The 14,617-nt window shown below is 36.5% G+C and overlaps 1 protein-coding gene across 1 annotated transcript in view; it reads right to left on the bottom strand.

Moving 5' to 3' along the window:
* Positions 1-1,123, bottom strand: part of BRINP3 (BMP/retinoic acid inducible neural specific 3) — a 253,015-nt gene extending 251,892 nt beyond the window's left edge. The window contains exon 1 of the mRNA XM_011360868.2: positions 687-1,123. The gene's annotated coding sequence lies outside the window, so the exon portion shown is untranslated. The remainder of the gene's footprint in view (positions 1-686) is intronic.
* Between the last annotated feature and the right edge of the window lie 13,494 nt (positions 1,124-14,617).

Raw genomic sequence — 14,617 nt, 5'->3', positions numbered from 1 at the left:
AACGAACACTCCAATGAACTGTTCACCAGCTAAACTCACCTAATCGGAAATGTACGCTCAAACATGATGCCTGAATGGAAATACAATGCCCCAAAGAATGTGTTCATGTGTGATCTGGGATGTGGTCAGGAAAAAAAAATAAAATGGTGCACTGAAAACTCACACTCCTTATCATGCAGTGGCTTTAAGTGCCTACTGTCCTGCTAAACCCATAAAATTCACTTTTCCCAAGTCCTCCCTCAGTCACGAAATTGCTTGCAACGAACAAACACTGACCTGAACAACCTTCTGATGATCAGGGACTAGTAAACTTTCTCAGACCTTGCAGTTGTCAGAAGGTCACTTTAAACTCACTCTTAGATAAACATACAATTTGACCTTTCAAGTGGTACAACAATGTGTGCCAAGAAGCATTAATGGAAGGGGGAGGGGTAGTTAATGTTTCCTATAACATGTAATATAAATGAAGACAGAAATAAAGAATGAAAAAGATGACTGAGTAATTCTTTACATGGGCTATATCTTAGTAACATGATTGCAACTAACATACTAATTAAAAGATGGTCACATAGGTCTTTGAGTTCTGAAAGTCACAAAAATGTAAAAATGGCATTTTTAAAACAAAGGTAGCTTATTAAACACAACAGCAGCAATGTTTCTAATAACATATAAAGAGATTAACTTACCAGAGGAAATTTCAGGAAGCAAGGTGACAGTGAGAAAAATACATCCAGAATTCAAACAGATACTCCATGATCTCCCAAATGAAGGTAATGTGCTGCAGGGTGGTGGAACTTTGAAATAATCAGCAGTTCCTGGTGGCAGGTAACCAAGTGAAAACCAGTTACATGGAGCGACAACAACCTCCAAGGAAAGGGAGCAAAATGTGAAAGAGGTGGCTTTTATTTTTTTGGGGGGGGGTGTGGATGGGGGCTTCTATGGGATGATCCTTAGGCTGACAAAGTGAAAATTTATGGACTGTTCATCCCCATACAGTGGGGAAAAACAGAAGTCGTGTAACACCAGAGACAGGTGGAATGCAGATAAATCTGCAAAGAGGAGTAAAAAGATGTGCTGAAGGCAAGAAGATGAAGAGAGAACTAGTGAGCAAGGCTGTAGTCATCCTGATAGAGCAGCGAGAGCGACTGAGGCTGCGGGAAGGGTCCAATGAGAATTCAAGAGGGACCCGCTTCGGAAATGCTGCTCTGATCTTCCCACTTTCAGTTCCTTAAGAGTCACTTGCGTCGTGGATATTATGATTAGGATTAATAGTATTCCATCAGTGCATTTCACTAGGGTTTTTCCTTGAACCTGCTCACTCGCAGCAATTGCGGGAGGCCTAATGAGGAAGCCCAAGACAGCCGGTCCCCCATCCAAACCACTGTGGTCACTTTAGGAGACCAAATCGTCAGCGATTTGCATGGGGGGAGGGGGGGACGGATAAAATCGAAGGGCTGAAGATGCGGCTAAGGCCGAGTCGCCGGGCGCTTTCGGGGGCGCTGCGCCTGGAGGCTCAGGCAATGGGGGTAACCAGCGCTGCTGCGGCGGGAGCTCTCCCGGGTCCTGCTTCCCAGCGAATCCTACTGCCTCAGACCCAAGGCAACTGACTTCCATTGGCAGCCGCAGTTCCAGACGCCTAGCTTTAGAAACTAAAGCTCTGGGGTTTCTGGGGACCATCCCTGGGGGAGCGGGTGACAGGCTGTGAGGCTCCCGCGTCTCCGCTGATGCCTGCACAGTGACCGAGGGAGAGTGTGCTAGAAATGGCTTTGCTGCAGAATGCCTTCTTTTGCCATTTTCATATCTCGATACTGCACAAAGGATCGCCTGATTGATCGGGTAAGATTAGCTTTATTCCCTCTCCTCTTTCCTCTCCATGGGGGGTGGGGGGGGAGGGCAGGGGTGGTGGTGTGTGTGTGTGTGTGTGTGTGTGTGTGTGTGTGTGTGTGTGTGTGTGTGTGTTCTCGTGTTCTCTCTCTCGCTCTCTATTAGGAACTTCCCATTCCTTTTTGAAACCTACGTCCCCTGGGAAATTCCTTGTGTGACTGAGGGGCTGGTAATTCTCTCCGTGAATGATTTATTTCTATTTAGGCTATGAAGTGAATCTCCCCACTCCCTTACCCCGTTTAGGGGCGATCTCTCCTTCCCTCCCATGGGCTCACTCCCGGGTCTGGGATCCGGATAAAGAGGCTGTAGGAATCTTTTGCCCTCCCGTTCTTTCTCTGAACCCCGAAGCTTAAGCATTATCCGTCTCTCTCTCTTTTTTAGAAACAGGAGGAAAGGTACAGTGGAAATTGATTTCTTGCACAAACTGAGGCGGCAAATGATAGAATAAACATTTGCCCTGGATAAAAATGTTCTTGGTAAGTAATCTTATTTTCTGTGGTTGAAAAGGAAATAAATTGCTTCTCACTGCCCCACGCCCCACCCCCCACCCCATTCATTTATTCGCTCTCTATATGTAAATCACGAGCTGGGTCAGTGGAAATGTTTCTTTTCCTCCTTCCTACAACAGTAGCTCACAAGGATGAATTTGAGTAGGGGACTTTAAGGAGGTGATATGAAGGCTAAATTTAAGGTCCTTCATTCCCTATGTTCAAAACCCAAACCCTAGTAAAGCTAATTCCTGCTTGCTTACTAAACTGAAACATCTCCCTCATTTCTCACTGATCCTCTTTCCTTTCTGGAAATAAGTTTCCAGTAGTAAACCCTATGTCTATGCTTTTGGTATATCTTGGTCATGTTCTAATAATACTTCTTCCGTTCCAGGAATAGGAATGCATATATGTATTTTTTTATTTTTATTTTTTCATTTACCAGGTAAGTTCAAGGCATAAGTAAGCCCCCTACTACTGTATCTGTCTTGGTTCCAATGCTTGTGCAGATTAGTAGCCTCTAAAATAGTGATCTGCATGTTGTGATGACACCTATAAATTCATAAAGCCCCCTGGCTTCCATGAGTCTGTAGCACCCCCACCTGTGCATAAAATCCCAGAAGAGAGATAGCTAAGTGGCATGTTACAACACCAAGGCAAACTGCACGCGTGTAAGTGTCTATCTATCATCCTCATTACTATCAAAATCAGGGGGAAAATTCAGTAAGTACCTGCCTGTGTAACTTTTTTTCTTTCTCTCCTTAGGCTGCATTCCAGCCCTAATGATGTCCTAAAGCAGAAGTTTTTCTTCCATCATCTCATTTTACCAAAAGGATGATTTCTCCGTATGTTTCTGTATTTTACAGAGCCTGACAAATGTTGCTGCGAGACCCTAGATCCACATGAGGATAGATAGCCTGAATCGCGTCTATCACAGATACAACCTAACAGTTGTGATGTACAGAGAGCACATTTTTCATATAAAATCTCAATATGCTGCCCAAACCTATCTGCCTAATTTACTATTCAAAGAAATAGATTTTGTTGAGGATCCAACTTGACTTACATTACAAAATGTAACATTAAAAGTTTTATTTTTATATCAAATAAATATAAGGTTGCTGTTCTTTAAAATTTTTGGAGAAAAAGGTACAGTATAAAAAAATAATTGTGTGACCCATGGTTCTTCAACTTTAAAACAGGTTCACAGCACTTCAAGTTTATTAAACAATTTAAGTATCTAAGCATTCTATTAAATTATATGATTACATTTGAGCAATCTCAAAATAGGGCCATAGGCTTTATATTGCCTAGCTGGCTTTCGCCTTAAGTACAAATCTGGTTTGTACTAGAACTTTCTCAGAAGTCATACATTTTAATTTTATATTGAACATATACTTTTCTGGATTATCTCAATATACATCTAGAGTTGGTATTTTAGCACATTTTGTATTACTGGTAATGTTTTTGTTTGCTATCCCGGCCCCTTTTTTTTTAAGTATAAGGATACCATCTGATATATTTCTGATCTATTAATCCACTTAAATTTCCAATTTAAGCTATGTTCAAGATTTATTAGAGAAATTATGAAGCAACATGCTTATGAAGCAAAATTCAATGTACTTCAGATTATTTTAACCTTAAATCAAATTTATATCAAAATGAGTCATGACAGATAAATTCAAACAGTTCCTTGCATACAAGAGTCATATATGACACACAGTTATGCATATATAATTGCCCTCATTCAAATATTTAAATTTATTCATTTTAGTATCTTTGCTACATGCATATTTTGGTTTTAGAGCATTCTCTTTAAAAGTGTCTAAAGTTTCTTAAATAGCTAAGTGTACAAGTATCTTCACACCTTACTCCATAAGATCTATATATACTGCTAAATAAACCGAGCCGATATATTCGAATCTCAAAAAAGGTACGTTGGAACTTGAAGGCACTTTCAAGATCATGTACTCTAACTCTTTTATAATGAAGAAACAGAACCAGAGAGGTTAAGCGATTAGTGAAATCATACACTGAGTAGAACGGCAAGGAACTTAAAATGCAGCGTTCAGTTCTTAGCTAATATTCATTCCAAATTAATTGTATTACTCGCTGCTAAAACAGATAGTGAGATTGGGACAGGGAATAAATGAAAGAAAGAGCAATTAGTAAAAAGATGGATAAACTGCAGCCTTCTTAGAGTTCATTTTGTTGATAACTAATACTCTTCATGATAGAATGTTTATTTCTCTGCTAGTTTTATCTTAACCTCCTTAGTCCATCCCCACCCTCAATGATTGGGGAACGTTTCATGACATAATTTTACTTTCTCAGGGTAGAGTGTCTGTTCTTTTAGTACATGCATTGGATTGGTGCTGTCCAAAACGTAGATAGAAACTTTTGGTCTAAGCTGACCCATTTGCCTCATCCTATTGACTATTTCTGCCCCCATACAAAATGACCTTAAACTAGATAATTCCAACCACCTGCAGTATCATACACCATCATTTTACCTCCATGTTCTACTTTTTAAATTCCCTACCAGTATAAAACCAAACAAATAAATAAAAAAACAGGATTATAGTCAGCAGAAAGCCATCATCTGAAAATCAGATTAATTAGACCCTGGCTTATATCCGACAACACACATATACACTACAAAATAAATGTGGACACTAAGACAATGCACTGTGATGAAAACATTATGCAAAAAAAAAAAAAAAAGTAAGCCCATGCTTCTTTGAAAAATGGCTTTCTTGATTAGGAGAAAAGCTTTAAGACTTCAACTATTTAGAAATGTTCAATTTTCTGGAATGGTTGAAGCCATATTACTCTTCTTCATTCATTCATATACATCAGTATTTGAGTATTACATGCAAGCCATTTTTTTTCAATATGACAAACCAAAAGATAAATATTAACACTACAATACATTGGCAGTTACTATTACTTCAAAGGGATTGGCAGTTATCATTAATTTCTGGAATAAAAAAAGATAAGAATAGAATCAAATCTAAATATATTTAGATTTGAATTAAATATATTTAAATTTAAATTTCTTTAAATATATAAAAATATATTTATATTTAAATTAAATATATTTGAGTGCTTATAATGTACTCTTATAAAATTAAAGTTGTGTATTAATCTGAAATATTGCAAAAGATGAAACATATGAGAAAGAATTTATATTGGTTATTTTATGTTTAAGGGTCAAAAACAAAATCTACTCTTAAAACCTATTGATAAATATGAATTTCTAATTGTTAAAGAAAAAGATAAGTAGATTCATAGAATTTTTTTAAAAAGCCTATTATAGGCTTGTTTCTTGAAATAGATTATCTCGATATCAAGTGTGTGATTTGGTTATAAACCTTTTATATATGAAGTAACAGTGTCAAAGAGCTTAATTTGCCAGAAGTCACAAGCTAAGTAGAAGATTCAGAATTGGAAATACCTTCTTTATGGCATGAGGGTCTGGGTGGGTTCCCATGGAATCTGTCGTCTAGCACATGGAGAATACTGGGGCAACAGAAGCATTCTGGAAGCATTTGGTGAGTAGCATTTGCATTGCTGCACGTGTTTTTATGGGGTCGATGATGTCTTCACGCGCACGTAATGGAATTCAGAGCCTAACCTATTTCAGAGCACATGGCACCCGCTATCAGCTCCATGAGGAGCCATGTTTGTACTTTTTGTGTGTTTATATTTATTCTCAACTCCCTCACTTTGTATCTCTACCATCTAGTGCAGGATGCTACATAGTGAAGATCAATAAGAATTTATTTAATGAATGAAATTAAGTACTTCACCAAATTTTCCTTCTTTAACACTTTTACAAAGGCCTGTTGTATTTAATTTTTACCCGACATTTAGAAATATCGTTACTAAAGGACACCATTTTTTGAAATACTTTCAGAATAGTTGACACACATCTGGCTTAGTAAACTATATTAAAAATGATGACCCTTTGCTGTTGTGTGTGACTTTATATTTTTATAAATACTTTACTATCCACCATACTAATTTAATCCTCTGACCATTTTATTTAAGAATGAGAAAAATAAGTTATGAGGAAATTGATGCACCATTACACATTATTAAGAAAAAAAATGAGTTCTGTTAATTTACCATATGGTACTTCATAATTTGCCGAAAGAAATATAATAGAAATATCAAATTATTTATTTTTATTGTATATTTATATTTATATAAATATTAAGTTGTTTATGTAAATGTAAACTTTTTATGTCACTTTTGCAAGTAAACTATAGTCATAGAAGGGTAAAATGTTCCTAGTATCATGAGTTGAATTATAAAACTATCAATTTACATAACATTTAGCTATTCAGAGCTCTCAGAATTAAGATTTTTTGACAATAACAAAAGTGATTATTTTCTAAATTATTTTACTATCAAATCTATTCATGAGTGTGGTGATCAGAGTACGTGCATTGGCATAGTGGTCCTATGGTTGAACATATTAGCAGTCGATGTGTAAACACACATGATTTTAGAAATAACTTACCAAAAAAACAAACAACTTCGAAAACACTACAAAAATGGTCAGATACAACTTCCTGATAATCTCTCCTTGTATTTGGATTTCAAAGATAATTCAGTGTGATAGAAAAAATAATTGCCCCCAAAATGTCCACATTCTAATTTGCAGAACATGTGACCAGATTATCTTGCATGGAAAAAGGAGTTTAGCAAATTGCATAAGGTTAAGGACCTTGAGATACAGAAAGCAGCCCAGATCAGCCCTTGCAGGACATTTGGCCCTGTCTGAAATATGCACAGAGACGTTTGCTCATCCTGAAACATCCTTGATATCTGATCCTGTCCAAAACGTCCACTCTTAGAAAATGCCTCGCAGTTCAAAGAGGCCGTAATGCTTATTTCTACTTCTGGTTTAGAGGACTTGCATAAAACAAGTACTATCGAATTGTACTGGTACACTAATTTTGCTGCAGCAGCATTACTAACAACAATTTTTGTTGCCTCAGAAGCCTAGCAGGTCATAGCACGAGGGATGAGGCAAATGGGTCAGCTTAGACCAAAAGTTTCTATGTACGTTTTGGACAGCACCAAATGTCTGCTACTCAGATTAGCTGTCTCTGCCTAATGCAGTCATGAGAATCCTTACCAGAGGAAGGCAGAAGGATGGAGTCAGAGAAAGAGATGTGATGGCAGAAGCAGATGGAGCGATGGGGACCACTCGCAAAGGAATGCAGGCAGTTCACTCTCTAGAAGCTGGAAAAGGGAAGAAAACCAACTCTTCCTTTAAACTTCCAGAAAAAATGAAGCACTGCTGAGCCATTTTCAACTTCTAACCTCCAGAACTAGAAGTTAATACATTTATGTTCTTTTAACACACCGTATATATGTGATAATATATAATAGCAATAGAAAACTAATAGAACCAGCCATGCAAAGACTTCAAAAATCAATAGTATGTTCTTTCCTCTCTAGAACTTTACAGTTTTACCACAAACTCTTGCTTCCATTCTATTTCTCCAAGTATTTTAATCAAGATGAAACTTGATCTCGTCATGAACCAAGCTGATTCTTCCAACTTGGTTACATAGGAAATGGACAGAAACCAGGCTGGGGAGAACAAGTCATAACATTAGTTTCCAGAAATAAACTAACAATTTAAGGGCTTACAATATTACCCAGTTTTATCCATGTAGAATGTATTACCTAGCACCCAACACATGCTGATTTGTTAATGATAAATATTAATATAGTGTAAAGAAGTGAATAATGATCATTATATTTGAAGAGTATATAAAATTATATGGTATGAAGAAAAGACACGAAGCACAATAAGATTAAGCACAGAAGCCAATGGAAATTAGGAAAATATTAAAAGAAATTTGAGACTTAAAATGAGACCACAAGAGGATGACTTAGAGGAAGTGGAAAGATTTTTATATTCATGGAAAGACCGATATAAAGTGATTCCATCATTTTCTCCTTGTATTTTGTACACTACTGAATTCCAAAAGAGAGACTGAACATTAACTTAATTAAGATGCATCATTAATTTTAGTGTCTCATGAACTCCTAAGGCCTTTTGCCCCTTTAATGAAAGTAAAATGAAACTAAGTTACTTGATTGCCAATCCTTTTGGTATCTCTTACTCTCTCTAATGCTTGTACTTCCCAGTCTCAAGAAATGCATACCTCATAGGAGGATGAAAAACAATTATTCACATTGATCATGGAGCTTTGCCTCTGAGGAGAAAATATGAATTTATAGACAAAAGCAATTTTAAAAGACTATATAAAATGAATTCATTTCATATTTATGGAAGGATACCAAGTCTAAAAGTCAATTCAACAATTACTCCTTGAGCATTTACTCAACAATCACTTACTGATAATATTTTATATAAGAAGCAAGGTTCTAAATGTTATAAGAATATAAAAATAAGTAAGTTACAGACTTTATGTCCTAATAGGAGGAAAAGGAAGTTTACTGATAAATATCAAGGTTATTTTGACTCCATCCTATACTCTAGTCACACTCTCAATCATCCTTTTTTAGAAAGGAATACAAATTTATTGTCATCTATGGACCAAGCACTTCTTAGAATAATATCCTGAATGAGATTACTTACGTCATGGACCTCAAGTACTTTACAATAAGGAAAATAATAAATCTAGAGTTGAATAATTGCCTTTTCTTAGCCTAGGCATAAGGTCTCTTCAGCAATACACCCAGGATACTTCACTTATTTACATTTACACTAGCTTTTGGAAGCATGTAAGTTTTGTCACCTCTTGCCTTCACTTCTTGGCAGGAGGAGTTTGTTTAGCCTTTACAAAGCAACAGTTGGAGAATCCTCAAGCTCATAAATATCTTACCAGGGATCTCACACTTCTGCTTAAATGACTCACTGTTGTTTCTATTGCTTATTTACAGGAAAGCTATTTGCAGAAAGCTGGGACATGTATACTGCAAGTCCAGACTGCTCTTCTGGGGCTCCTGACTAATGTATACAACTGACCATACAATAGCTTCTATTAAAGGAATGTCACACTGCACTCTAAAGCAATAAACTCAAAACTAAACTCACCATCTTTTTCCTTAAACCCAACACCCTTCCCAGTATTCCCAACCTCAGGAAATGCTGCCATGGTGCATCCAACTGTAGAAGCCATTCGTGAATTACATTCTCACCCTTCCTCCATACCCCATCATCGGCAAGTAGGTACAACATTGTAAATAACTCTATTCTGATCAATTCTCTCTGATTGCTCTGCCATGACCCTTGTCTGTGCTATTACTATTTCTCTTTTAAACTACTAAAAGCTCCTCCTCATTGCACCTATCCTGAATTCACTACAGCATGTTCATGTAACTGTTGTCACCCCTCCAGATATGATTCTTTGTCCTTAGAATGGATTCCGCTATTCTTAGGATCAAGTCACAGTTCTCCAGTTTGGTTTATTAGCCATATGAACTGGCCCCAACCAAATTCTCCAGTTTCAAATTATACAAAATGCTTCTTTATCCTCTTCAATCAAGACACTATTCCACTCTCTTCTATCCATCCTGCTTCCACATGCTTCATGCCCTTTGCATTTGCTATCTGTCTGCCTGGAGTCAGATGTTCCCTCTTCATCTGTACTGGCTCGATTTCTACTTGACTGTCATTTCACAGACCAGGTGCCATTCCCTGGTGGCCCTTTGACATCTCTAACTAAGTAAAATCCCTCTTATAGACCTAACATTTGTAGGTATGTTGCATAAAGTAATTGTGTAAGAAAATGAATTAGGCTTTCAACTCAGTGTAAGACTGTAACTGACTTGGCTGCCTTTAGCTATTACTACTCTAATATTAATGACCAGTGAACCCATGCAAGAGCATATCATCAGATATTACCAGCTTTTATTTCTTTTAAAAAAAATAGCTAGTTATGAAATAAGAATTAAATACCCTACAAATATCTATAAAATAGAGAAGAAAAGGAATAGCAAGAAACTACATAATATTGCTGTTTTGGCAATTCTAAGTGACCAAACTCACCTAAAAACAAAACAAAACAAAACCTCTCATTTTCTCAAAGAATTTGATATAACTTATTCTTTTCCTGCATTTCCCTTCCTATTATTATGTATTCTTGTTAAAAAGATCTGAGGTAAATGTGGTTTAAATTCCTCACCAATCTCTTTTTCAGAGAGACAATGCCCTTATTTGTTTTCTTCAGAATCAGATATTTTGAATATACAAATTATTTATCTTCACAACTTCCCTGGGGATATGAAGATCATATTACCATTTATGCAAAGAAATATGTGTATTTTTCTCAGGTTTTTGGAAATTATAAAGATCTTGATTTTATTAATGGTCTAAATTTCAAAAGAAAATTATTGCTCTAGTTATATTTATATATCGTATATATTTTTGAATAATGTATTTTTTATATTTTCTCCAAATATTATAATTAGGGTTATAATGTTTATATGCATAAATCTCAACCTTTTGGTGCATCATATTATACTCCCATTAAAAAACAAGTAGAAAATATCATACGACTTAAAATTCTCCAGTGTACATGATCAAATTTGGAAGCAATTTTGAATGATGAATAAGTGAATGGATAATTTGGAGATGCTGTTCTTTGGGAAGTGGAAGGAGACTTAAAGTTCATGTAAGTCTTTTAAGTTATTAAGAATAATTTCAATTATAAGGAATACCAAAACTTATCTCACAGACAAATATGGAATTCACATTAGTATAGCTTCAGGAGTATAAATGATTCTAACATAAATTCTCTGTATTTCATGTAAAAGTAACATGATACTTGAAGTTTATTTGATCTACACATCTGTGAAATGCCTGTTGAAACAAAAAAGTTTCTAGAACAATTCCAGAGTCCAAAATATTTTCTGTTATTACAAACTATAGGGTTCCACATCTGCAAATTTTTTAAATAAAACTATTTAGAATCACAATATTATTAAAGATATATATGTGATTTATTATTGCTTTTACTCTAATCTGTCTCATTTTAAAATCATCATTATTAACTCTATTTTTAAAATCTAGTGGTAATTTTATTATTCAAAAACATAGTTGAAGATTCAGACTTATTTCTATAGCTCATATAAAGTTATCTGAGGATATCAACTTTTATATTTTTGGTTATAATCATAATTTTTTGTTATTGACATTAATATTTTCTATTTATCTCTTAAAGCTTTAGGAAGCTGAACTCCAAAATACTTTAAAATATTTTTCTTTCCTCCACACAGAGCCTCTCATTTTTTTGTTGTTTGGGTTTTTTTTTTTTTTGGCTGTGTGTTTCATAAAATATATCCTGATGCTTGTGCATGTAACAAAATGTGACTTCCTGATTGCCAACCCCAGAGTTTTCTGTCAGTCTTGATTCTTCTCAATTTAACAGTGGCCTTGCACACAGTCAATCAAAATATTCTTATCACTTGACTTCACGGGGTAGCAGCGATTTCTCATCTTGCATGTTATCTTTCCAATCATCCTTTTTGTTGCATGTGTAGCAAAGTCACTTCCTAAGACTGCTAATATGCCACTTAGAGTGTATAATTAATGGTGAGGGTAGGTCGAAGCACCTCGCTCTTGGCTGTGTCTCCTGAACTCACAGACTCTGCAGGGCTTAACGGTAATAGATGCACAGGAGGCATCAAATGGAGAAAGAATGTGTCATTTGAACATAATATGTTTCATCAGAAATATTCCATGTTCAGTATTCTGAAGTTTTGTTCTTAAAGCAGACAGTAGTTTCTATTGCAGAATATTTTGTTTTATATTTTAAAAGGAGGAAGATGAGACTTTCCTTCAATTGGCAAAGCTTTCAGAATAAATATACGCCAGATATTAATAAATTTAATATAATTAGTACATGGTCTCATAGATGACAAAGAAATTCATATTATACATTTAGAATGAATATTAAAAAAGTGCTCACGAGAGATTCAAACTGTGCTGGACCAGGAAAAAAAATCAATTGTAAGGTGACGCATATTTACTTCTTTAATAAAACATATACTATATATATATATATATATATATATATATATATAAACGTGCTATCCTATTTGCAAGTTGGCTTGTCAACTACAATATACTATGCAAACCAACACCAGCTTAGTTTATTCATCCAATTTCTTGGGGTTTGCCTAGACAATTTATATTTATTAAGTGATTCAACTGTTACAATAAATATAATTTTTTAACCGATCAATTAAATAATTGAAGATTCGAGTTATTTGGATTTATTAGATTTGCAAAGTCATTAGAGAATGAAACAGGGTGATATTGAAATTTCCTCTTTTCTGTTTGCTAACTGCCCTTATCAGTTCAATCAGCAATCATAAGGCATTGAGTTTATTGACTTCTCCAGTACAGCTTATTTTTTTTAAATTAAATTGGAAGAACTTTATATGTGACGATTATTTTGGAACCACAGCACTTATGAAACAGAAAGGACAGAGTAGAGGCATCAGAAGAATCAGATATGAAAAACAGTTCTTCCATAGACCAGCTGCATGCTCTTGACCTAAACACTTAATTCTGTGTGCAGAGCTGAGGGATAGATGCCCACCATAATAGTATTTTATGTATGTGATGGATCTTTGTAAGGATTACGTGTGGTTAATTGTGAAAATTGCTGGGAGTATCAGGATAGAACAGAAAGTCTAAGGAGTTCTCTCACTCCACCACCGCCAGACTGGGACTGGACATAATTTTCAGGACATGATGATGGCAGGAGAGGCCTCTAAGAATCCCAAACAAATCAGCAGACGGTCACAAGCTACGTCCTGCATGGCTGGAGTCAGGTCTTCGAGATCAGGAATAAAGCTTTAGTGGCTGGACCCAGCGGAAGAGCCACTGGAGAAGCTGCCTAAGAATTTTGGGCGTAAGAAGCTGGGAAGAAGACCTAGGTGGAAGATGTGGGGCGGCACAGGGCCAGAGCGAAGGTGAGCTTCCGGGACGGCAGGATCCAAAAGCACCGATTTCCCTGAGACTGGAGCAAAGTTTGGAACACTAATGTGGAGAATCTGAGCCTGGAAATCTCGCCTGAGGCCTGCAGTGGCTCTTAGGTGGGAGCGCATCCTGGCTCTTTGAAATAGCCGAGGCCAACCCTTCCTGAAGGAGCTCTGTCGTCTCCTTGAAGAATACCGTGAGATGGGGATGATATGTGTTCATACAGAGTAACTGTGAGATAATCGGATGCTTTGTTTACATTAAAATGCATATCATACATATGTATATGTGTGTGATAGAGAATATGTACCACCATCAACAAAGCTCAGGGAAGGAATTCAACTTATTTCTGCTAAGAGTTGATTTCCATGCCTATTGATATTGTGACATGCTTTTGATTATCATCCTAGCTCCTTATTCTCTATTTTCGTACACATTTCCAAGCCAGCTTCAGGAAAACACTTAGCATTTTTTTTCGGAGCCACTTATGTAACAACACAATCATGCCACCTCTCTGCGTGCGGCCTTTTAATCATCTCACTTTACCTATGGAGTGTTACATAAAGTCCTTAAACGTGCTCATGCCAATATTTCTGAGATGTGCTTTCCCTTCGCAGCACACGCCCCGCATCCAATCAGCGCCAGTGCTCATCTGTTTGCATCCTCTGTTTTACATAAGCATATGTTTTATATAGAACATCTACACATTTTAAAAACATTTAATATTTATGTTCTAAATCTACTATACATTGTCCTACAAGAATGGATGTAGGACATGGAACTTAGAAAAAATATGGCAGTGTGAAAGAGTTTGGTCATCTCTTATTTACATTTGCAGCGGGAGGGAGAAACAACAGCGGCAAGGCTTGTGCGGGTGGAGAGATGAGGGGTGTGCTTTGCAGTGTGAAGCCTGGCAGGTGACCCGGGGACGCATAAAGCACTGACCAAATGAGCAGCCAGGGGGATGCGGCGTGTACCTATTTGGTCTCTCGAGAGGACAGAGGATTGAAAGGGGGAAAGTCTCAAAGACAAAATTTATCTCTGAGGGCACAGGGAATCCCACACAAGTTGAAAATCTTTCAAATTTGAATTTCATAATTGCTTCCCATTCCGGTGTTCAAATTGCAAGTCCCAATTCGATTCATTCTCATCTGCTATGGGCTTGTTTTTAAACAGAACTGATTATAGAGTTTGTGGATTTCTAAATCCTTTGCCTCCTTCTTTCCCCATCTAATTTTCAGGGATGGCTCCTCTGTAGTACTGC

Source organism: Pteropus vampyrus, unplaced genomic scaffold (assembly GCF_000151845.1).
Source record: "Pteropus vampyrus isolate Shadow unplaced genomic scaffold, Pvam_2.0 Scaffold60, whole genome shotgun sequence".
NCBI lineage: Eukaryota > Metazoa > Chordata > Mammalia > Chiroptera > Pteropodidae > Pteropus > Pteropus vampyrus.
The sequence above is the reverse complement of the archived record's forward strand: the minus strand, read 5'-3'. Positions and strand labels throughout refer to the sequence as shown.